Raw genomic sequence first — 23,198 nt, 5'->3', positions numbered from 1 at the left:
GGACAAGCACTGTCACTATCCATTCCTCCTTATCAGTACCATATGCTTGAGCCATTAATTTTTAACTCAAGTTGCCTAGGTTATATTCAGGATTTCATTCCTATACACCATGATGCTAATTCAAAGAACACTCTTGCACTGAATTTGGGAACCCTTCTGATGTCGATATAGGGACAGGTTGCAAGATTTCTAATGAAATATTGTACCCAGGCAAAAATGGGTGTATCTGTAACCTATTCCATCTGCATTACTGTAGTTCATATGGAGTTCCTATATCATGCAAGGATAAGGACTTACCTTGATAATTATGCATTTTACCAATATGCGATGGATAGCCTAACAGTTAAATGTCTGACAATTTGCTCTATAAATACTGACTTGTGGTATGAAGATATTTGTTATGTTATTTGAAATAGAAGAGTGTATTCTCGCTCCCTTTCATTAGGTTTCCCTGGGAACCAGGGCAGTGTCAAGTTAGGATAATAAAAATATGCTTCTTTAAAATAAATGATTCCATACATTTTACATATTTTCTGAGTTGGTATGACTGACACTGGGTAGTTTGTATCTGTTAAGAGGATGTTTCTGTTATTGCATATCCCCCCAGTTTGTGAAGTGGAATAATGGGGTGGGGTAGAATATGGTGTACACCTAGACTCCAATTATTACTGGACAACTGTACAGACAACAGGCTGTCAGCATACAGGTTAAAAAAACATAACTGATCGATATATTTAAAGTTTCTTGTTATGTCACGGATTCCGGTACCAATGTGTTGTGTGTAAGCATTTTGTTTAATATTTAGTGTTCAATACTTTATGTTTGCAAGTTGGATTATTTTATTTTATCTCAGGTTTACTCAAAATGCAATAATTTCTCATTGAAAGATGCAGCTATGTGGGGATTAAGTTGGTGATTGCACTTGGAAGGTGATTCAAGAAGAAATACTTAACAGATCTGGGATGAGCTGTTTTGCATGAAAGTTAATGGGTTAACTAATATTAGAAAATGTAAGCATTTCAGGAGACTTGTTGTTGTTGTTGTGCCTTTCGGCTTTTCCCGGTTAGGGGTCGCCACAGTAGAACTCCGTTCCGCTAATGATTGGCAGTAGATTTTTACGTGCTGAGTTGCCAGCTCTGACACATAACCTTCAGCGAAGGTACGCCCATTCACGCATGTCTCCACTCAGAAGACACTCTAGTTGAGAATCGAACAGGACAACGTCTTACTGTGAGGCGACAACGCTACCGCAGCACCACCACCGAATCTGGCTAAACAAGAGCATATACAGCATTAGTAAAACTGACCTGTTCATGTGGGGTAACATCACCTTTGCATGGGGAAAGGCGGGATGCGATATTGATTCCAAGAATCGCCCTTTGGTAATGAAGGATACGCTACCCAGATGAGTACAGCTGTTTTGGTGGACTGAAAGAGTATACTGGACAACACATTATGTTTACAGTACTTATTTGCTCCAAAGTATATCACAGTGTGTGTTTTGTTTAATGATGAAGGAAATCATATTTTCTGAGAATAAGTTTGGCCATACATATGCATACAAATATATATCTCTGTATGTGGGTGTTGGGCAGCCTGTTGAAATGACAGAATGCTGCTACATTTGGTTGACAAGTGTGTGAGAGTGACAATCCTCAGGTGGGTTCCTTTCCCTGGAGATGGTGTGATCTCGGAGTTAGTATATATAACTAGCAGGGGTGTGGTAGGTATGAGGGCAATCCACTTTGCAAAAAAAAAAAAAAGTTATTTGTTGCATGCACTGAGGTTCTCTCAGCACATGTGTGGTAATGAGTTGAAGTTCGGTATGTCGACCTTTTGAGGTTGACTTTTTGGAGGTCAACGTATAGGCTACTCGACTAGGTGACTGGAGTTCAATAACAAGTGTTTCAGACGTCAGAAGATTCCACATTAGGGAAGATTAAGTAGGTGATTGATGCTAAAGCAATAAAGTTAAAAGATGTCTCAATCAAGTTAGAGGCTGCATGACAAACCTACTGTTCTAGACAGTATAAATCTAGATCTAGGACTGAAAAGGTATAAATCACCACAGGAAGTGCATATTTTTATTTAAAGAAGCAGAGCCGTCTCACTGTCTTTTCTGATGATGTTCCTTTGAAATGCTTCATGGAATCATACTAGGCTTATGACCACCAGGGTATTTACAAGCTAGCCGTGCAACTCAAATCAGTTTTGTCCCAGAGTTCCTTCTATGCTTATATGGTGGGGTATGTTAGTAATGAGGTAGCCAAGAGTTATGTGGGGAGGGTACGTTAATTGGGGATTAATTTACTTACTGCCTACCTCTGTCCAAAGACATGATGGCCAAGCTGTGGGGGTAATTTGCGATTTCCCATCCAATGGTCAAGGCTGCATTTGAACATGGTTAGGGATGAACTCTGCCTCTCATAGATGGGGAACTTATTCCATAGTACAAGGATACAAAAAGACACATATCAGTCCCTCCAGGAAGTTTTGTTTATGTCACAGGCAAAGATCAGGTCCTTGGATCTAGTGTTTCTGGTGGTGTTTGTCTCGCGGATGTGCAAGAGACCAATAAGAGCTGGATCCGACGACGCCTTATACGCTAGGCATAGAGTGGGTCTTAGTAACCTGTAGGAGACTGAGCACAGAGATACAACCTTAAGGCGATTTGTGTAGGATAAGGTATTCATGCTCTGGCTTGTCCTGGTGAGGAACCTTTGAGGGTGTCCCAAATGTCAAGTTATCATCTAAGTACGTGTCAAAGGGGGCATTGTACTCAATGATGGGTTTGATAAGGGCGGAGTAAAGTGGTACAATTACTTCCTTGGACCCTGGCTTGTCCTGGTGAGGAACCTTTGAGGGTGTCCCAAATGTCAAGTTATCATCTAAGTACGTGTCAAAGGGGGCATTGTACTCAATGATGGGTTTGATAAGGGCTGAGTAAAGTGGTACAATTACTTCCTTGGACCTAGATGCCATATCCTTTGCTTACGAGTTTGGTAACATACAATGAGAATGAGTATATTAATATAGTATATTAACAATTAATTCAATATAACATAATTATTAACTACTATTATACTTACACTTACCTTTATACCCAGTTATTCTCATTAGGTGTAATATATAAATTATCGACCATGTGATGGTTAACCTTGGCTCTAGATGATTTCCACTGCTGAAGTGACACCTCGACCCCATGTGAAAAAATGGGAAAATGGTTTATGGATGGATGAATGGGTAAGACCAAGCTATAACCAAATTGGATACGTCATTTTGAGCACAAAAAGACAAAGCGGCTAAGATTAAAATGGCCCACAATGGTAACTAGTTTAGAACATCCCTATTTCACAGGGAGTAGTGGGGGAGATTGTGGGGTGAAGTTGGAACTAAATTTATCAGCCAGTACATTTGCTACGTCACCCTGGTCAGTGAAGGTTGTGCCATTTACCACCACTTCTACACACTGCTAAGTATTACTTTCAAGATTCCTGACATAGCTGAAAAAGGCCTTATGATGCTCCACAACGTGGAAGGCTATTACCCTGAACTTGTAATTGGTCTTGGTGGACTTTATTTGACCTTGTACTTTCTTGTTTAGTTGAATCAGAGGCTTCTTGTATCTGAGAGTTGCTCTGACTTTGGCCATGAATTTTTTTTTTCTTCCGTTACATAGCTTGTTAAGGTAAGGATTCTACCAGTGTGGTTTGTGTTTGATGTTGATCCTAGCTTACTTCTGGTAGATAAGGCCAGTGGCGGCTGGTGACTTCAAATCAAAGGGGGGGCTGCAAGAGACAGCTGAATGGGTGGGGTCAATGGGAAGGGGTGCGACCAACTAGAAAGGGGAGGGGCTATGTTCAAAACCACAAAAACTAAAACTTTAATTAAATACGCTGCCCTGGGTGCCGAACCGTTATTATGAGAGTCCTATCAAGACAAAAATAAGTGTAAAAGAATACAAATATTCCAATGCATTGGCTGCATGACAGCTTACTTAATATCTAGATGGAAACAAAAGGTTGTGAGGCATGAAAAAATAAATTACTTTTTAAATAAATTACTGGAATGCCAGTCAAAATCAAGTAGAAGAAAAACAAGCAGCACTCAACTCAAACAACTTCTCCTTGCACTGCAGTTCTAATTATAAATTATATTCAGCTTTATTAAAGTACCAAATAACATGCTGAAAGTAGAAATCTCTGTGATGCCCCCACTTGTAAAAATGTTTCTTATCCAAAAAAGACCTACTGCCTGACAACTATCTACTTGTTTCATGGGGAAAACATGATCAAAGTAAAAAATGAAAAGCAAACAAGAAACAAGCTCAAGATACACTGCTTAAAGGATTACTGTACAGGTTATGGACCACACATGATTGGCATTCTGCTTAGTTTACGAGTAAAGCCTGTAGAGATGGCTGGAAGTCTCCAACAAGTGTAATGAGCTTTTTAAAATAATGTAATCCTGTCCTTCAATACCCAAGGCTTATACATTATCTAGTTAAGTATTCTCTGCATGGCAACAACAGAAAGGCTTTCAATGTTGGCAATTCTTTAACAGTATGCTTATTAAAGCTTACTTGCATCTTACGATCTCAGACAAGCTTATCTTATGGTCATTAAAGCATTGCTACTTAAACACAGAGCAACAGGCACTTTGAGTAATAAGCATAAATCAACAGTACAAAAATATGACAGAAACCAAACCATTCTGCAAAATCAAGGACAGATGAAAAGCACTCTAGTACTTGTGTCTACCCTGAATGGGGGGACACTCTGCACATGTTACACTGCATAACTACTCCTTGCCTTGCTTGGACACATCCAGAGTCACTACATGGGGGAGTGGGGTGCAACAAGTATGTCACAATTTGAAATGTCTCTGGCTGACTGTGATGGCCCTGACACATTTGTCCTACCTCTCAACCTCAGAGCAAGAAACCTGGACAAAGCCATACATAGAAGTGGGACAAAGGCCCAAAAATAAGGACAATTTTTAAATATTGCTCTTATAAACTTAGAAAGATAATAGAATAGGTCTTGCATTAGTATGACTTTTCTGAAGGGTATGAAATCTGAAACTCAAAATGTCTGTCATTATTTTCTAACTTCAGTCTTTAATGATTTGTCACTAATTTGCCAAAAAAAACAATTTTATGAAAAATGGACCAAAAATGTGATGCAAAAATATAAAATAGCCACACAATACAGCTGGGAACCTGTCAAAGAAGGGACACTTTAATATTAGTACTGCTAACTTGAGCAGCTGACAAAATAAAAGAATCTACATGCATTTCAAGTAATCTATAACTTTGATTATTACAGTTATTTCTTAATTGTAATCCCTCCACGTTTTCTTCCAACATTGCTATTTTGCGGAGGGATTATTAGGGGGAAGAGCAACATTTTGAGCCAAAATCAGGGACAGTTGAGAGGCTGGCTATGCCTAATTCTATAAAGCAATTTATTTGCATGTACCTCTCAAACTGTTAATGCAATAAATCTGGACAAGGCCAAATATATTGGGGGAACATATAAACAGTACTAAAAATTGCTCTTGTATAAACTGAGACAGTTGATAGAATAACAGGTCTTACTTTAGCATGCATTTTTCTGAAGGTTATGAAGTCTGAAACTCAGTGCATCATTATTTAGTGACTTAATTCCTAAATGATTTGCCAGAAAACTACAAATTTTATGAGGAACAAACCAAAAATAAGAAGCACAAATCTATTCATTCTTTGAAAATCTGGACAGTTGGGAGGTATAGTTTAGCTGAGCCTCTGAGTTTGCCGCCCTTCCCCCTCAAAAAAACATAGTCGAATGGAGCCTCTGCAGCCATTCCAATGATCCATTACTTGGCTATTTCACTCCATTTACCATAAACACTAATGTGCATACTGCTTTACTTCTATGATGATTTGGACTTCATTTGAAGGTTTTATTTTGCATTTTACAGCACAAACACTAAGACATCTGCTAAACAAAGCAATGCAGTCTCACAATGAAAACAGACTTAGCATTAAAACTTCTCTGCCCTTGAAACTCACATTCATTGAAACAGCATTGAAACCCACATTCAAAGAAAATACATTTTGCCAGTGGCAGATAAAGATTAATTTTGGGCTGTTTTCAAATCATAGGCCCCTTGCATATGAAACATACATGTGCTCTTTGATATACCTTCCTGATTGTACTAAATTGTATTCCTTGTACAATACAGTACAGTTGTTAGAGGGCGTTTTAAATTTGTTTTGAACATTTTTCCAGTAAGCAATGAAACAAAATGCATGCACCCATAATGACAAAACTGCCCAGTTCAGAACATTTAGGTTCATAGGTTCATACTAGGCTACCTGCCCTAGGGCATTTATAAGCCTAGCCAGAGTGTGTTTGGCTTTCGCCACCCATTTTAAATTAATTTTGCTATGCCCTTTTTCGAGGTTAGTATACTGTGCCTCTGTCTAACAGTGACACAGAAGTGATACCCGGGGTAAACCTACGATCTCCCATCCACTCGTCAAGATTCCTCTTGAAGAGAGTCAATGAGGGACTCTGCCTAACCTGGACTGGGATTTTATTCCAGAGTGAAGGGAGCCTCTGGGTTATGAATCTGTCCCTCCAGCATGTCCTATTTATTTCAGTGCTGAGGTTCAAGTCTCTCGAGCGCGTAGCTTGATGGGATTTGGATTTTCTGAGGTGCAGCATGTCCATTAATTCCGGGTTGGACATGGCTTTATACGTCAGGCACAGATTGCCTCCGAGCAGGCGGTATGCCACTGAGTAGAGCTGGAGTTTCTTTAACCGGGCAGCATATGGCATCTGTTTGAGCCCTTTGATCCTCTTGGTGAGGTACTTTTGGGGTCTTTCCAGTTGCTGCAGGTGTCTGGTAAGGTACATCCCAAAAGGGGCATTGTATTCAATTATGGGCCTGATGAGGGATGAGTAAAGAGGCACGATGACCTCCCTGATCTAGATGTGAATCCCTTCATGATTAGGTGGGCTATATAAAATGTTTTTCTAACCACTTTGGCCACATGGTTGTCAAATGAGAGATTGCTATCAACTTGGGTCCCCAGGTCCCTAATTACTTCTTCTGTACTTAATGGATTACCACCCATGTGGTAATTTGTGGGCACTTTGTTTTTGCCAAAGGGGATGACTATACACTTTTTGGCATTTAGCTTGAGGCCATGGCTCTGGCACCAGTTGTCTGTTTCTATGAGGCCCTTTTGGAGGATGCTTGTGTCGGCTAGAGAGTCGATTATGGCGCCCAGTTTGCAGTCATCTGCGAACTTGGTCAGCCACAGTCCTTCCGTGTTGGCCTGTACCTCTGATAAATATATACCGAACAAGAGAGGTCCCAGGACTGAGCCTTGTGGGACGCCACTTGTAACTGGTTTGGAGTCTGACATGGCTCCAGCAATTCTAACCATGTGGGTTCTGTCCTTGAACCAGTTTGCAACCCATCTAGTGACGCAGGGGTTTATATTTAAGCTGGTGAGCTTATCTATAATGCCCGAGTGGGGTATTGTATCGAAGGCTTTTGCGAGGTTCAGGTACGCTGTGTGGACCACCTTCCCCTCGTCAATGGCCTTGGTGACTGTTTCAAAGAAATCGACCAGGTTTAAGAGGCAGGATCTGCCCTTAAAGCCGAACTGGGTAGGATCCAGTGTCTGTAGGTCCCCAATATCTTTATTTATGAGGTCCATGATGATCCTTTCCATAGCTTTGCAGACCAAGCTAGTCAGGCTTATGGGGCGATAGTTTCCAGGATCCGTTGAAGCACCACCTTTGTGGAGAGGGACCACTGTTGCTGTACGCCACTCTTTGGGTACATATCCTGTAGTAAGGCTGAGATTGAACAGTAGTTTTATGTTTGGGTTTAGCTCTTCTTGGGGTTCATGTAGGATGCAGCCCGGGACACCGTCTGGTCCCATTGATGCTGTGTTTTTTGCTTTGGAGAGGGCGGCTCTTACCTGAGCATCTGAGATGTCAGGGGGGCAGCACTCTGCTGGGATAGATATTTGCCCTTTTGGTGGGGAGGGGGGGGGTGCGCTGAACCTGTCAGCTAGGATGTTGGCAATGTCTGCGGGTTTGGTGTATTTTTTGTCATTCTGGACTAATTCTGAGCATATCTGGGAATTCCCACCCAGGTTCCTAACATAACTAAAGAAAGCCTTGTGGTTATCCTTAGTGTCCTGTGCAATTATTCTCTCAAAGCTGGCCTTAGACGATTTTATGAGTGCCCGTAGTTTTTTGCTAATACTGATCAGAGATGCTTTCCCTTTTTGGGATTTTGCTCTATCATGTAGTAGCTTCCTCTTTCTGTTGTATAGTTTGTTTATGGTTGGGGTCCACCAGACAGGACGTCTGCCTTTGGAGGATTGGGTCTTGGTTTTATTTGGGATTGCATGATCCATGCATTCCTGAAGGTGTTCATAGAATGCGTTTATAAAGTATTCTGCGGTCTGGGCCGTATTTTCCACAGGCCTGGGGGCTTTGAAGGATTCCACCTCGGTTTTGAGGAGTATGAAATTTGCTTTAAAGAAGTTTTTCACTGTGGTTTTCTGGGCAGGGGGTGGGGTCGGGATGTGAATATCCAGTGAGATTAGTTTATGGTCTGATCTTACCAGTGAGGGATACACTTCTGGTCTGGAGCACAGAGACCCCATGTTGATGATGATCAGGTCCAGTATGTTTTCCCCTCTTGTGGGAGTGGTAACAAGTTGTTCCATAGCATTTGAGTTTATAAATTCTAGGAACCTTTGGGCTAGGGTGTTGGAGCTAGAGTAATGCTCCCAGTCTATGTTTGGGTAGTTGAAGTCGCCCAATATAATGGTGTTTGGAGAGACCTTCATATTTTCCAGTTTCTCAGGAAGGCCGAGTGGGGTTCCTGGGTTTGGGAGGGTGATCTGTAGCAGGCTATAAACTGGAAGGCAGTTTTACCCACTGTTAGTTGCACATGGATAGTCTCTGATGCTTCGTGCTGTGCCACCAACCTGGAGGTGTGGGTATCTTTGACGAATATTGATACTCCCCCTCCTTTTCTGGTTCGGTCCAAGTTTTGGGGCCGAAAAGCATGGTATGAGGTATAACCTGGTAGTGCTGGGGTGCTCTCGGGAGCCTTGGACCAGGTTTCTGTTACTGCACAGATATCGATGTTCTCCATGCTAAGGAGAGTTTCAAGTGCGTGCATCTTGAGGTTTAGACTTCTGGCGTTGAGTAGCATTGCTCTTAGTTTCTTATCCCTTGTGATACCTATGGAGGTGGGTTTGTCTTTTGAGCCTTGCCTAAAAAAGGCACTATGGGGGTAGCAAGAGCCTTTGCCAATATCCGAAAGCCCAGGGGTGACATAGCCAATATCCGAAAGCCCAGGGGTTTCCATCATAAAAGTCTACTCAGACTTCTACAGTCCACCATTATCAGTAAATATGCACAATTCTACAGTCCACCATTATCAGCAAATATGCACAATTCTACAGTCCATTATCAGTAAATATGCATAATCTCTGAAGTAAAAGTCATCTAAATAATTCCACATTAAAGAAATTTGTAACTAATGAAGAGGTTGCTGTTAGCAAACACCTTTATATTTCATGGTTTTATCGAAAAATAGTGCCTGTTGCCCCTGAGGAATAAATTGCCTGTATTACATTAAAAAAATGATAAGCTAGTAATATTGCAAGAGGAAATGGATGGCAAACTGATAACAGGCTCATAGTTAGTATCTTCACCAAGGATGAAATTCTCAGTACGGCAGCATCCACCCCTTGTGGGAGTAGAACCCACAGCCTTCTGCATCAACAGCAAGTACACAACCTGTTGTGCTACTAACAATGCAAGCCAACTCAGCATAAGCAGCACTAAACTTCTCTTCCCCTGCAGCTCTCAGCTCCTTGTAAAATCTACTCAATACTCAACTGCATCTCAACTTCGCAGCACAAGAAATCTGGAAAAAGCCAACATTTATTGGGGGGGGGGGGGTTAAAAGCCCAAAAACCAGGGACACATTGAACATTGCTTGTATAATCTTGGAAAGTTGCTAGAATAAAATGCTGTGTTACCACCATACATTTTACTGCCAAGGTCCCTGTGCAAAACAGTCAGAGCAACATACCACTACGCCAAATCAGCTGCTTTGTCAAAGAGAAATGCTGTGTTACCACCATACACTTTACTGACAAGGTCCCTGTGCAAAACAGTCAGAGCAACATACAACTACGCCAAATCAGCTGCTTTATGAAAGAGACGAAGACTGAAACTTAAATGGCTATCATTTAGTGAATTCACTTTTCGCCATAGCTGTCAACCTCTTAGTACAAAACACCTGGACAAACCCAGTAATAAGGGAATACAGCCCTCAAACATATTCAGTGAATTCAGTTCTTGCCATAGCTGTCAACCTTAGCACAAAAAACCTGGACAAAGCCAATAATGGGGGAATACAGTCCCAAAAATAGGGACACATTTCAAATATTCATCTTATAAACTTAGAAAAATGCTAGAATAAAGGGTTGTGTTACTATGTATTTTCTGAAGAATATGAAGTCTGAAATTCAAATGCCTGTCAATTTTGCTTCTGATGGAACAAAAACAATTTTCAGTAGAAGCCCAGGGAGAAATACTGCAGACACATGTCTTTGTAAAATGGCAGGACACCAGAGCAAATCCACACAAACACAGGGAGGAGATGCAGGTTCCACACAGAAGGCACCCCAGCCAAGAATCAAACCAGAAAACCTATAGCTGTGAGGCAACAATGCTACCACTGCACCATCAAATATGTAAGGAATTAAACATTCAGAAACCTGAAGTCTGAAATTCAAATGCCTGTCACTTTTATTTAACATTTGTTAACCAGGACAGTCTGACTTGGAACAAAAAAACTATTTTCAGCAGAGGCCCAGGAAGAAATAATGCAGACATGTCTTTGTAACATGGGAGGACACAAAAGCAAACCCACACAAACACAGGGAAAAGATGCAGACCCCACACAGAAGACACCCCAGCCAAGTATCAAACCTGAGAACCTACAGCTGTGAGGCAACAATGCTACCACTGCACCATCAAACATCAAGCATTTAAATATTTAGAAACCACAGATATGTGGAACAGAACAGATCAAATATGAGGCAAAAATCTGCAAATTTTTTTACAAATGGTGGTGGGTAGGGAATTCCGGCCCTTAACACCTGCATACAAGGTACAGGGTTCAAAGCCTGAGGTATTCCCTACACACCACCATTGAGTCTACTCTAGCCTAACTGGGGCATTTTACACACACACACACACACACACACACACACACACACACACACACACACACACACACACACACACACACACACACACACACACACACACACACTCCTACCTTGTCGCTGAATGGCCCCAGCCCACCAACTAGCGAAATACCTGCTTCCATTACCACCAACGAGCGAAATACCTGCTTCCATTACCGCTAAAGATATCCGAACAGCCCCTTACCCGTATTCCTTGCGCGATTGGTCCATCCCAAAGGATTCCCTGCAGTCCAAACCCGCGATTGGTCCTGCCTGCGACTGCTGCAGTCCAGAGTGCCTCTATGTCGAGATGTCATCGCCGTATAGACTTCTGGGCATCTTGCCTTTCCCCTTATCTAGACTGCTGAGAAAGCAGTCTGAGAGCATGTGCGCATGCATACTGTCCGGGAATTAATGTTTGTGTTTCTCGGTTTGTTTTTATTTTGTTTTGTAGGTGGGAGGGCTGCAGTCCGGCAGTCCTATGGCACGAGCCACCCCTGGATACGGCAGCCTCAACGCAACTATTTACATGTTTGTACAGTGTTTCTGTAAATAATTGTGCAAAAGTGGCTCTGTTCTTAGGGCTTGGGGAGCCGTGAATTTTGATAAGCCATCATTTAATAGGATGTAGGTTGCTTTAGTATAGTTTCTAGCTGGGTTTTCCAGGTTGACTTTTATTTTGAGGGAGACAGCTTTGTTTCCATCTTCACCAATGCGGACATCACACTGGGTGGGGGTGGGGGGACACCACTCTCCCATGTTGGTGAGTACTAGGTCCAATATGTTTGATCCGCCAGTTGGAGTGTGCACTATCTGGTCCAGAGTGTTTGTGTTGCTAAAGTCCAGTGAGTTGGAGACCGTGAAAGTTTCCCAGTCTATAGAGGGGTAGCTAAAGCCTCCTATGAAAGTACAGTTTTGTACCTACCATAAATGTAAATGTTTGAGTGCTCATACAGCTGCAGTCATAACAGATGGGGTTATCCTGCCGTCAGGCGGGTCCTCGGTCGGCCGAATTCCAAAATCTAGGTCCGGTGTCAGTTGTTGTCGCTTCTTCCCTGACGTCAGTGCGGCAGGGGTATAAAAGAGGCAGCCGACGCCATTTTCTTCAGTTTTTCTTGCCCCAGATGTCAGGTGCCCCCAGAAGGAAGGCAAACATAATGTTATGCAAAGATGCAATGTTGATAAATCAAAAACAGTAGTTGCAAGCAAATACACCATAAAAGAATACCCCAAAAAGGTTATATGAAAAGTGTTTGTCATAAGGCCTGTCCTAAGAGGGGATGGAGGGAAGGAAACCTGGACTGCAGCTGTATGAGCACTCGAACATCTACATTTATGGTAGGTACAAAACTGTACTATGCTCATCGGGCATACAGCTGCAGTCATAACAGATGGGTAGAATCCCAAAGCTAAGTAAGGGTGGTAGGCACTAAGTGGAACTAGGAGGGGCTAGGATGCCCTGCAGGACTGCTGTGGCAAAGCCCGCTCTAGATTTTGAGTATAGTGGGAGGTGATAGTGCTTGGAGAAAGTGTGCAAAAAACTCCAGGTGGCTGCTTCCAAAATGTCCTTGGTAGGGACCCCCCTGAGGAAGGCTGCAGAGGTAGCTGTGGCTCTGGTGGAGTGGGATCTGATGCATGCAGGCACAGTTTTTCCATGAAATGAGTAACAAAAGTGTATGCAGTGGGCTATCCATTTAGAAATTGTCTGTTTGGAAATAGCCTTTCCCTGAGCACCTACAGCATAGGACACAAAGAGTTGCTCAGATTTCCTGAATGGCTTTGTTCTGTCCAAGTAGTAACGAAGTTGTCTGTGAATGTCCAAGGAATGTAGTAGTCTTTCCCCTTTGTTTTGTGGATTAGGATAAAAGGTAGGTAAGTGGATAGTCTGATTCAAAGCTACACTGGATACTACCTTTGGCATAAAGGTAGGATTGGTTCATAAGGAAACTCTGTCCTGATGGAAAATGATGAATGGTTGCACAGCCATGAGGGCCTGTAGCTCCGAAACCCTGCGTGCTGAGGTGATAGCCAGAAGAAAGGCTGTTTTCCATGACAAGTACTGTAACTCTGTTGAAGAAGCTGGCTCGAAGGGAGGAAGGGTCAGCTTTTCCAATACATAGTTGAGGTCCCAAGCAGGGACTGGTGGTTTCCTTGGGGGTTTTAAATTCTTTGCCCCTCTGAGGAACCGCTTTAAGAGAGAGCGAGAGAATAAAGGAGGATCTGTGTTGTATTGTGCAGAAATGGCTGAAGCGTGGATCTTGATGGAGGAGAAGGAAAGTCCATTGTTTAACATCTCAGCTAGGTACTGTAAAATTTGAGGTATATTTATTACCCAAGGATTCTGTCCCTTTTCTTGATTCCAGGCACAAAATCGTTTCCATTTGGCGGAGTAAGCCTTTCTAGTAGAAGGTCTTCTGGCCTCCAAGATGACATCCTGCACTTCCTTGGAGAGGAGAAACTGTTGGGAAATCAAGGAATTCTCCATGCAGCTAGATTTAGAGTTTTGAGATGGCTGTGAAGGGTTTTGTAGTTGTGCTGGGACAACAGAAGAGGGACTAGAGGTAGGATCCATGGTGGGGAATGTGTCAGGCTCTTCAGGAGTGGATACCAGTGTTGTCTTGGCCAGTCTGGAGCGATGAGAATTGTTTTCGGCCTCTCTGCTCTGGCTTTTAATAGAACTTTGGGCAGCAGAGGAAGAGGCGGGAAGGCATAGACTGTCAATGTTGCCCAATTGAAGGAAAGTGCGTCCACTTTCCAGACCTGTGGATGATAGGTCCTTGAACAAAATTTTTTCAACTGGCAATTTCTGTGGGTAGCAGAGAGATCTATGTCTGGCTGCCCCCATGCCTGAGTTATCTTTGTGAAAACTTGAGGATGCAACTTCCATTCGTGTGGATCTGTCATATTTCTGCTTAGGTTGTCTGCCAGTGTGTTTTCCTTCCCTGGCAGGAATTGTGCCTGTAGTTGAATTTGCAATTCCAGTGCTGTGTTCCATAGGGTCATGGCTTGTCTGCACAGGAGGTATGAGTGAGTTACCCCCTGTTTGTTTATGTACCACATCACTGTGGTGTTGTCTGTCCTTATCAATGGCTGGCCTGGATGCAGTAGGTCTTTGAAGGTCATAATAGCCTTTTGCATGGCTAGCATTTCCTTTTGGTTGATGTGAAGGTGCTTCTCCTTTCGGGTCCATTCTCCCTGAATGCACTGATCTGTCATGTGTGCTCCCCAGGCATAGTCTGAGGCGTCTGTTGTGATGATATGAGTTGCTTGAGGTACACAGAAAGGAAGACCTGTGTTTCTTTGGCAAGCTTGAGTCCACCACAAAAATTCCTTTTGAAGGCAAGGAATGAGTGGGATAATTGCTTCCAAGCTGTGGCTGTGTTGAGACCATAAGTTTTTCAGGTACCATTGAAGTTTCCTCATATGCAGCTTTGCACATGGGATTAGTAGGATGCAAGATGCCATGAATCCCAGAGCCTGCAGGATTTTCCTTGCAGTTAGCCTGGTGTAAGTTGCCATTTTTCTGAAATATTGAGACAGTTGCCCTTGCTTGTCTGGCGTGAGGTAGGCCATCTGGGTGGTTGTATCCAAGCTGGCACCCAGGAAAATTATTTGTTGAGAGAGTATTAGTTTTGATTTCTTTTTGTTGACTGTGTATCCCAGGAAGTTCAACAGTTTTATTACAAACGCCAGGTGCTGCAGTAGTATGTCCTTGCTGTCCGCTTGGATCAGGCAGTCGTCCAGATATGGGTGGATTTGTATCCCTTGTAGTCTGCAGAAGGCGATTACTGATGCCAGGCATTTCGTAAACACTCTGGGCGCAGTAGATAAGCCAAAGGGCAATGCAGAGAATTGGCAATGGGTTGAACCTGCAAGAAATCTGAGGCATCTTCTGCAATCTTGTCTGATAGGGACATGCAGGTATGCCTCCTTGAGGTCCAATGTTACCAGCCAAGACTCCTTGCCCAGCATGGGAAGAAGCTGCTGTAATGTGAGCATCTTGAATTTTGGCACCTGTAGATATGTGTTTAGGATGGATAGGTCTAAGATAGGTCTCCAATCTTTGTCTTTCCTCGGTACCAGGAATAATCTGGAATAAAACCCTTGACCTTGTTTCTTTTGCAGGTACCTCTTGAATTGCTTTCATGTCCATGAGAGCTGAAACTTGTTTTTGTGCCTCTGCCCTTTGATTTTGTGGCAGGTTCGGCATGCCTCTCATTTTTGGAAGGGTGTGAAAGTGGAGCCTGTAGCCTCTGTCTATAATGTCCAGAATCCATTTGTCTTTTGTAACAATATGCCAATTTTTTGAGAATAATGTCAGTTTTCCACCCAAAGGTGCTGCCATTAAAGCTTTGCTTGGCAGGTGTAGGGGGAAGTCATTGTGTCTGTTTTCTAAAAGACTGTGATCTATCTTCTCCACCTCTTGGGGTTGGTGCTTGCCACTGTCTGGCTCTGAAAGATCCTTGAGGTTGCCCTCTACCCCTTGGGTGCCTGCATCTGCCCCTTTGAGGTCTGTCCATGGCTGGAAAGGACCAATTTTATGAAGGCCAGTTTCTGCTGAAACGTGAAGGCTGTACCTGCAGGAAATCTTTCACTGTTTGCATTGATTTCGCTTTTTCCTCCATTTTCTTTAGCACCTCCTGAGCTTTAACACCAAACAATACATCTTTTTGAAGAGGTGCATCTAATAATTTAGCTTTGACATGATCTGGTAAGATTTGCTCTTTGAGCCAAACATGCCTACGTATAACAGACCCCGTAACAGCAGCTCTACATGAGGCCTCTAAAGCATCAAAACCACACTGCAAGGTATGTTTACCCACTTGCTCTGCACCATGCAACAAATCCTGCAACTCTTTTAAATCTGGTTGTTCTGGTTGTGTCATCTTGCTTTTCAGCTGAGATATCAAAAACTGTTGATACTTTAACATATGGAACTGACAGTTTAATGCCCTCATGGTTAAAGTGGCCGAGGTGTACACCTTTTTCCCCCCACCTTTCTAAAGCTCTGGAATCTCTCTCTGAAGGTAATGGGTTTTTAGCAGTAGAGGCCTTAATTCCCTTGGGACCTTGTGAAATTGTTTCTGGGTCAGCAGTATGGCTTTTATATAGGAACTGGTGAGAATCAGGAACCCGGTAATACCTGTCTGGTTTAACAGGAGCTGGAGGCAAAGAATCTGGATTAAGACTGGCTTCTGTGTACACATCATCCAAAATATCTAAAACAGGAGGGATAGCCAGAGGCCTATGCTGGGGAGCAGAAGAAATTCCCTGAGCCTTTTCTTGGAATCTGAGTAATCTTGGCCTTTCCAGTGAAAGTGTTTCCTCAATGTATGCAGGGTTTCCCCAAAAGAGAAGTCCTCGGGGGGGAGACCGAGGGAATAGACTCCTCTGCATCAGAGTCTTCGAATGGAGAATAGGCATAATCCTGGTCCTCAGATAGTTCTGAGGTAATAGAAGCTTGATCTGAGGAAGGGTAGTCTTCCTCTAATCTGGGCCTTTTGTCAGAGGGGGGTTGAGAACCCCTGATAAGAGTAATTAAATCCTCAGCCATTTTAAGCATTGGGCATGGTGCCTTGAGAGGGGGGTCTGAGGAACCTGTTTTTTGGTTTTCATGGCTGCTTTAGATTTAGTGAAGGCTTTAATAGAGAAGGAGGAAGGCCTGAAGACCCCTTGAGAAATGGCAGGCCTGTCTAAATTCTGAGTTTCCCCGCCAGGAGTGACGTCGGGATCTGTAGTAGGAATGGGGGCAGAGGAGCCTGCGACCTCGGGTACTGAAGACACCGGTAATGCATTGTCATTGGTACTCAGGGGCTGCGTAGGCGCCTCGCTGAGTACCGGAGAACCGGTAGTCGGCCTTAGCTTGGTTTCAGTAGGTGTTGCGGACCTCGTATGACAGTCCTTATATCTTTGCGTTTTTTGCTCAAAACTGGAGTCGGAGTATCCGACGACATAATATAATTACATTTTTTGCCAAAAAAGTGAAGGGCGAACTCCGCCCGACGCTTAATAGTGCACTTATTGAATCTAGCACAAAAACGGCAGGCTGAGACGTCGTGGTCTGGGCCTAAGCAAGGTATACAGAAAGAGTGAAAATCCTTATGCGGTATTTGCTTCCCACATGAAATGCAATTATTAACTTTGACATCGGTCTGAGGCAAGAAAAGTTTCCCCAATGGGGTACTTAGCTTTCAAGAAGACTTCGGCTGAAATACTTTCGTAAATCTCAGGAGCTGGCCGACCGGCACTTGCAAACTGCTTCTGCTTCGGGCACCGCGCGGCAAGAAAGACTGAAGAAAATGGCATTGGCTGCCTCTTTTATACCCCTGCCGCACTGACGTCAGGGAAGAAGCGACAACAACCGGCGCCGGACCTAGACTTTGGAATTCGGCCGACCGAGGACCCGCCTGATGGCAGGATAACCCCATCTGTTATGACTGCAGCTGTATGCACGATGAACATCAGGGTATTTGGTCAGATGGTAAGCACCTCCAGTAGGTCTAAGTAAGGGTTGAGCTTTGTGGGTCAGAAGGCAACCTGTAGCCGGCCAGTACATGGTAGGGAACCTTGTCTATGGAGAGTTGGATGTGGATGACCTCCAGGGTATCATCCTGTTTAACTAACCTAGATTTGTATTTGCTTCTAACAGATTGACACACCTCCACCTTTAGCCTGTCTGTGCTACTGTTGCTTTAAATGTGTGGAAGCCACTGAAGCCTTACACTGCCACAGTACTTTCTGTGGCTTTATATCAAGTCTCAGTAACAGCACAAATGTCTACAGTCTCCACAATTGAGATAGCTTGTAGGGTGTATAGCTTCATGTTTAGTTTCCTAGCACTAAGCAGTAAAACCTTAAGGTTGCTTTGAGTTTTTTTGCTATATCAGTAGTTTTTGTTATTTTAACATGGACTTAAAAAAAGCTGTAAGGGGATGGATAAAGTTTTATTCAATATCAGAAAACCCAGAGGGGAGAGGTACAGACCATCCTTGGCAAAGCAAAGTGGTCTGTTAATCATATCCTCTCATGCTAATAGATACTGGTTTCCCCTGGAGTAACACCAGAAACTAAGCCAATTATTAAAAATCGGTCATTTTCTGTTCGTACTGTGGCATCATCATTGGTAAAGGTAGAATTCTGCTCAACCCCAGGCAAGTACATCTATGACACGCATTTAGAGATATCCATAATGTCTCTTTTTTTATATAGACCAGTGAAGTATGCCTCAGGTCATTTACACCTACATGGACTACAATAGAATCATATTGGTATCAGTGGTGCAGTGACTTGGGTGCGTGCATGATATCGTAGATCCTAGCTTCAGATAGGCAACTAATCTCTCTCTTCTCCTTGTCCAGCCTGGTGAGAGGAATAGCTGTGCATCATACAAAAGAAGCCCCTAAGCCAAGAATACTATGTAAAATGTCTGCTTGCTTTATGGGATTTGTTCCTAGGGGAACAAGTGCAGGGTTATGTGTAGTGTTAGGTGTTACTTTTGGTGTGTGCAGTGATTGCCAATGGTAGGTATTCCAGTTTGATGGCGTAGGAGGTCTTTAACACTCAAGACCTTTTCGTGTTTAGAAAAACACTGACATTTCTCAACTTAATATTTAAAGCGACAGACTTCTATTAATTTGTGTAAACAGTTCACAGAATCTAAGTGTGCTAGAAAGAAGCAGGGGCACACTGTTGGTGGAATGGGACAACTTTAAACAAGAAGTGAGGCAGGGGATAAAATACCAGAATGATTTATGGTAAAGGGGTCGTGATGTTTTATGAAATAAAATAAAGCAAATGACAGAGTTACTAAGTAAGTATTACGAAGGAGACTTCAGCCTGCATACAGAAGTAGAAAAGGTGAAGCAGGAAGCTGAAAGTAAATTGCTCAAGAAACATGAGCTCTTGTGGAAAATAAAGAATGACATTTATAACTCACCATCTCATCAGAAGCCTGTAGCACTTAAAGCAACAAAGTTCACAGAAAATTAAACATTTGTCCTATATGGACAGACTCAAACAACTCCAACTATTCTTATCGCCTACTTAGAGGCGATCTCAGTTTGACTTACAAAGCCAGTCTGACCCAGCTCTGTTAGAAATGCTACATCTAAAGAAATCCCAATCCCTCCCACACCACACGCTCCAGAGACCTCTACCTCATTACCACAATCAACAGATCATGCTGGAGGGACAGGTCCATAACCCAGAAACTGCCCATGCTATGGAATACACATCCCATACATATCAACCAGAGCACCTCACTGGCCCTCTTCAAAAGAAATCTTGATGAGTGGATGGGAAATAGAAAATATTCCTCAGGGATCACTCCAGTGGCTTTACTCGACAGAAGCACTGGGAACTAATGTTGGGTGGCACGATGCCAGGGTAATCCTATGTGCTAGGTGTGTAAAGGCTCCAGGGCCATTAGCTAGTACACACCTATGAACCTGTAATACTCCTAGCAAGGGCACATTGTTTACAGAACAGAAATTCTACGATTATTACCAAAAGCTGTAGTGTCCATACTACTACAGCTGATTAAGAAAATGAGAGGAGATGATTATGTGCAATGTTTAGGGCTACCAAGAATGATGAGGGAATAAAGAGGGACTCTTGAATTCAACAACACAAGACAAGCTAATACAGGTTTAAAGGTAGGCAAAAGGCAAAATCCCAGGAAGTGATGGCACTCCTTCCAAACTATGGAGAAATAGAGAGAGAGAGAGAGTAATACAATGGCTCATTTAATTGTTCAGCTAGGCTTTAGAGATCAATGAGGTCCTGTTTCATGTAAACCAGTTGTGGTGGCAATTATACAAAAAAACAAAAGACACAAATCTGTTCTCTTCCTACAGGCACATTTCTTTTCTAAATCACGATTATAAACTACTTGTACCAATTATGGTACAACTGTTGGTATGTTATGTCCCTTGACTCATAGAAAACAAAAGCGAGTAGGTAGAGGCAGACAGACATCTGATAAAATGCTGAAGACCGGGATGCTTATAAAGATGGCATAAATAAAGCAGAAAGACTTGGTAATAGCTTAGATGCTGCCAGGAGCATGGCAGTGTTGAATGGTTCTACTTGGCATTTGGGTTTACAAAGGATTTTGCAAGCTTGATCATGGTAATGTGCATCATCAACTGCAAGGGTGAAAATTCATGCACAGTTGCCCTTGCCCTTTAGGACTACCAATAGAAACAAAGCAGGGGTGTTCACTGTATTCAGTATTCATATTGTACCTTGAAGATATACCAGTAAAAGAAGTCTAGATGTGAAAGGGAAACAAGCTAGGTACACATGAGTTAATACATCAGAAGCAGCAAACATAAATTTTTAACATACTTAAGACAGAATCATGATATGAATACTTGTTTGAAATGCTGGATAAGTTAAGTATTTTTTAAGATAAAAGGTAGTAATTTTTTGGGGGTTGGATAATCATTAAGGTACAGGGTTTGATTCTAACCACTGGTTCTTGGCTAGGTTTGTAACGGTGTTCAGGACTGACAGCTTAGTATGAACATAAGTAGTAAACTATGTGCATTCCTGAGCTCTAAGAAACTAATGTGCTTATTTTTAACAGGCTGCGCATATTACAAACAAAATTAGTTAGGCAACTCTCTTGAAGAATTGGCGAGACATATTGACAAACTTAAGCAAAGATTAAAGAGGTAGTCTGACCACTGAAGACAACTGGTATCAAATAGATGGAAACATGCTTTGCACTCATGTTTTACCTCTGTTGTTAAATATGTTTAAGTTGTTTCAAATAGGTATCTCAGTACTGTTTTAAAAACTGAAAAATATGATTCAGGACTTTATTTAGGATGATGATAAACTTTGCGTTATAATGCAGGACTATTTGGGGTGATGATAAAGGTCAGGTATCTTGGAGAGAAACTTATTGTCAAATGAATATGGAGTTCTTAACGTTCTGGATCTCTGTTGGTAATATGAGCCAGTACAAGTAAAGACTGCATAATAAAAATGCATGGTGACCACCAATGTAAAGTGGAAAACGTTAGCAAATTTGATGACTGTTAATTTGGTGTTGTTTGGTAAGATACTGATTTTTTTTATTACTGCAGGTGACTTAATTCTCCTTATGTGATTAAACTAGTGAGAACACGTGGTTTGGTTTGAGGTGGGGTATGTGGTCAAAAGTTCAGCAGTTGTTTGGTCTACATAATGCCTTACTGACACAGCGCATAAGAGAACAGTGGGCACAGCAAAAATAATGGGTCTTATGGAACTGTTGGACTTCTCCAGCAGTGGCAGCAATGCTGTTAGATGTTAAAAAAAACTGTCCAATAGTGAAGGGTCTGATTAATGGAATATAGAGCTTTGAAAGAAATAAACATGCCATATTAATATAAAAAAAGAGTGATGTATCATATTAAATGATGAAACAAATAATATGAATTGGAAATGCATTTGCCAACTACCATGGTATGCTACAAACTTTAGGAAGCTCAGAATTTTACTTGGAAGGGTATGCATAAATACCTTCATATTCCACAAAAGGTAGGAAGATGTATCTGAATGAAAACTCTGAATGGTGATACAATTGAGCAGGCTTTTGGTTTGCAGGAATACATTTTTGGTCGTCATCTAACTTGAATAGTTTCAAGGCAAACTGGCACCACTTGGTAAATGGAAATGTACAGAAAGAAATAGAACTTACAAAGGTGTTATTATGCTATGATAAATGCATAAAATGCACAAAATGAGAGGGCTAGACTTTCATCTGACAAAAGCTGTGAAGGCTGTTAGAAAGAAATGCAATACAAATTTCTTACAGTGGAAGATATTAACTTGCATAACGAATGGACTAAATGGGAGAGAGGGCTGCAGTGCTAAATGGGACACCATGGTCTATGTACTAAGATGGTTACCATGAAAGTAGTACAAGGATACATTTTGGAAATTCAACTGTTATTCTGAAGGTGTTAAATGCACTAAAAAGTAAATTATACAACGACCCCCATTAATATTCAAAAAAGTGCACGCTGACTGGTCAGCGTGCATGTTGTAAATCAGAGTTATAGTAATGTAAAAGGTCCGGTCGCCCGGACTTTTTCCATTACTATAACTCTTTTTTACAGCAACGGAGAACGCAAGATCTCCATTGCTTCACACTGTCTTGCTATGTTAAACTCATTTAACATAGCGAGACAGCTTTAAAAAAGCAACAGAGGACTGTCTCGCTATGTTAAACTCGTTTAACATAGCGACACAGTTTGGAAAAAGCAACAGAGATCTTGCTTTCTCGTTGCTTTTTTTCAAAACTGTCTCGCTATGTTAAATGGATTTAACATAGCGAGACAGCTTTAAAAAAAAGCAACGGAGATTCTCTGTTGCTTTTTTTAAAGCTGTCTTGCTAAGTCAAACCAATTTAACATAGTGAAACAGTTTGTAAAAAGCAACGGAGATCTTGCTTTCTCCGTTGCTTTTGCCCACAGCTCTGATGCACTGCATAGGCATATGCATGCGCAGTACATCAGAACTGCCGCAGAATACCAGACAGCTGTGGAAGGGCAGCAAGGAGGCATTATATACAATGCCATTATTTAGGAAAAGTAATTTTTTTTTCTTAAATAATGTCATTGTATAATAGCAATAACCCACTTCTGGGTGTGGGTAATGCTGGATTTACCCACAGTTGGCTTTGTTTGGGCACTCTGGCTTCGCCCTCGTGACCAAACCACACCAACCATGGGTAAATCCAGCATTATCCACACCCAGGCATGGGTTACTGCTACAATATTTAACAATCTTCATAAGCATGGTTTGTTTTATTATGTAATTAGTTTGCTGATTGTAGCAATTTTAGAAGTTCACATTTTATTCACTGTTTATACAGTGACATCCCACCTTCTGATAAATATCACAGATAAAATATGTA

At 42.1% G+C, this 23,198-nt stretch overlaps 1 protein-coding gene across 1 annotated transcript in view; it reads right to left on the bottom strand.

Annotated features, from left to right (window-relative positions):
- SMG5 (SMG5 nonsense mediated mRNA decay factor) overlaps positions 1–23,198 on the bottom strand; it is a 2,571,376-nt gene that overhangs the window by 330,255 nt on the left and 2,217,923 nt on the right. The window lies entirely within an intron of this gene.

This window comes from Protopterus annectens, chromosome 8.part0 (genome assembly GCF_019279795.1).
Source record: "Protopterus annectens isolate FY-2018-M chromosome 8.part0, PAN1.0, whole genome shotgun sequence".
Classification (NCBI taxonomy): Eukaryota; Metazoa; Chordata; order Ceratodontiformes; family Protopteridae; genus Protopterus; species Protopterus annectens.
Note: the sequence above shows the minus strand (reverse complement) of the source record. Positions and strands in the feature narration are given on the sequence as shown.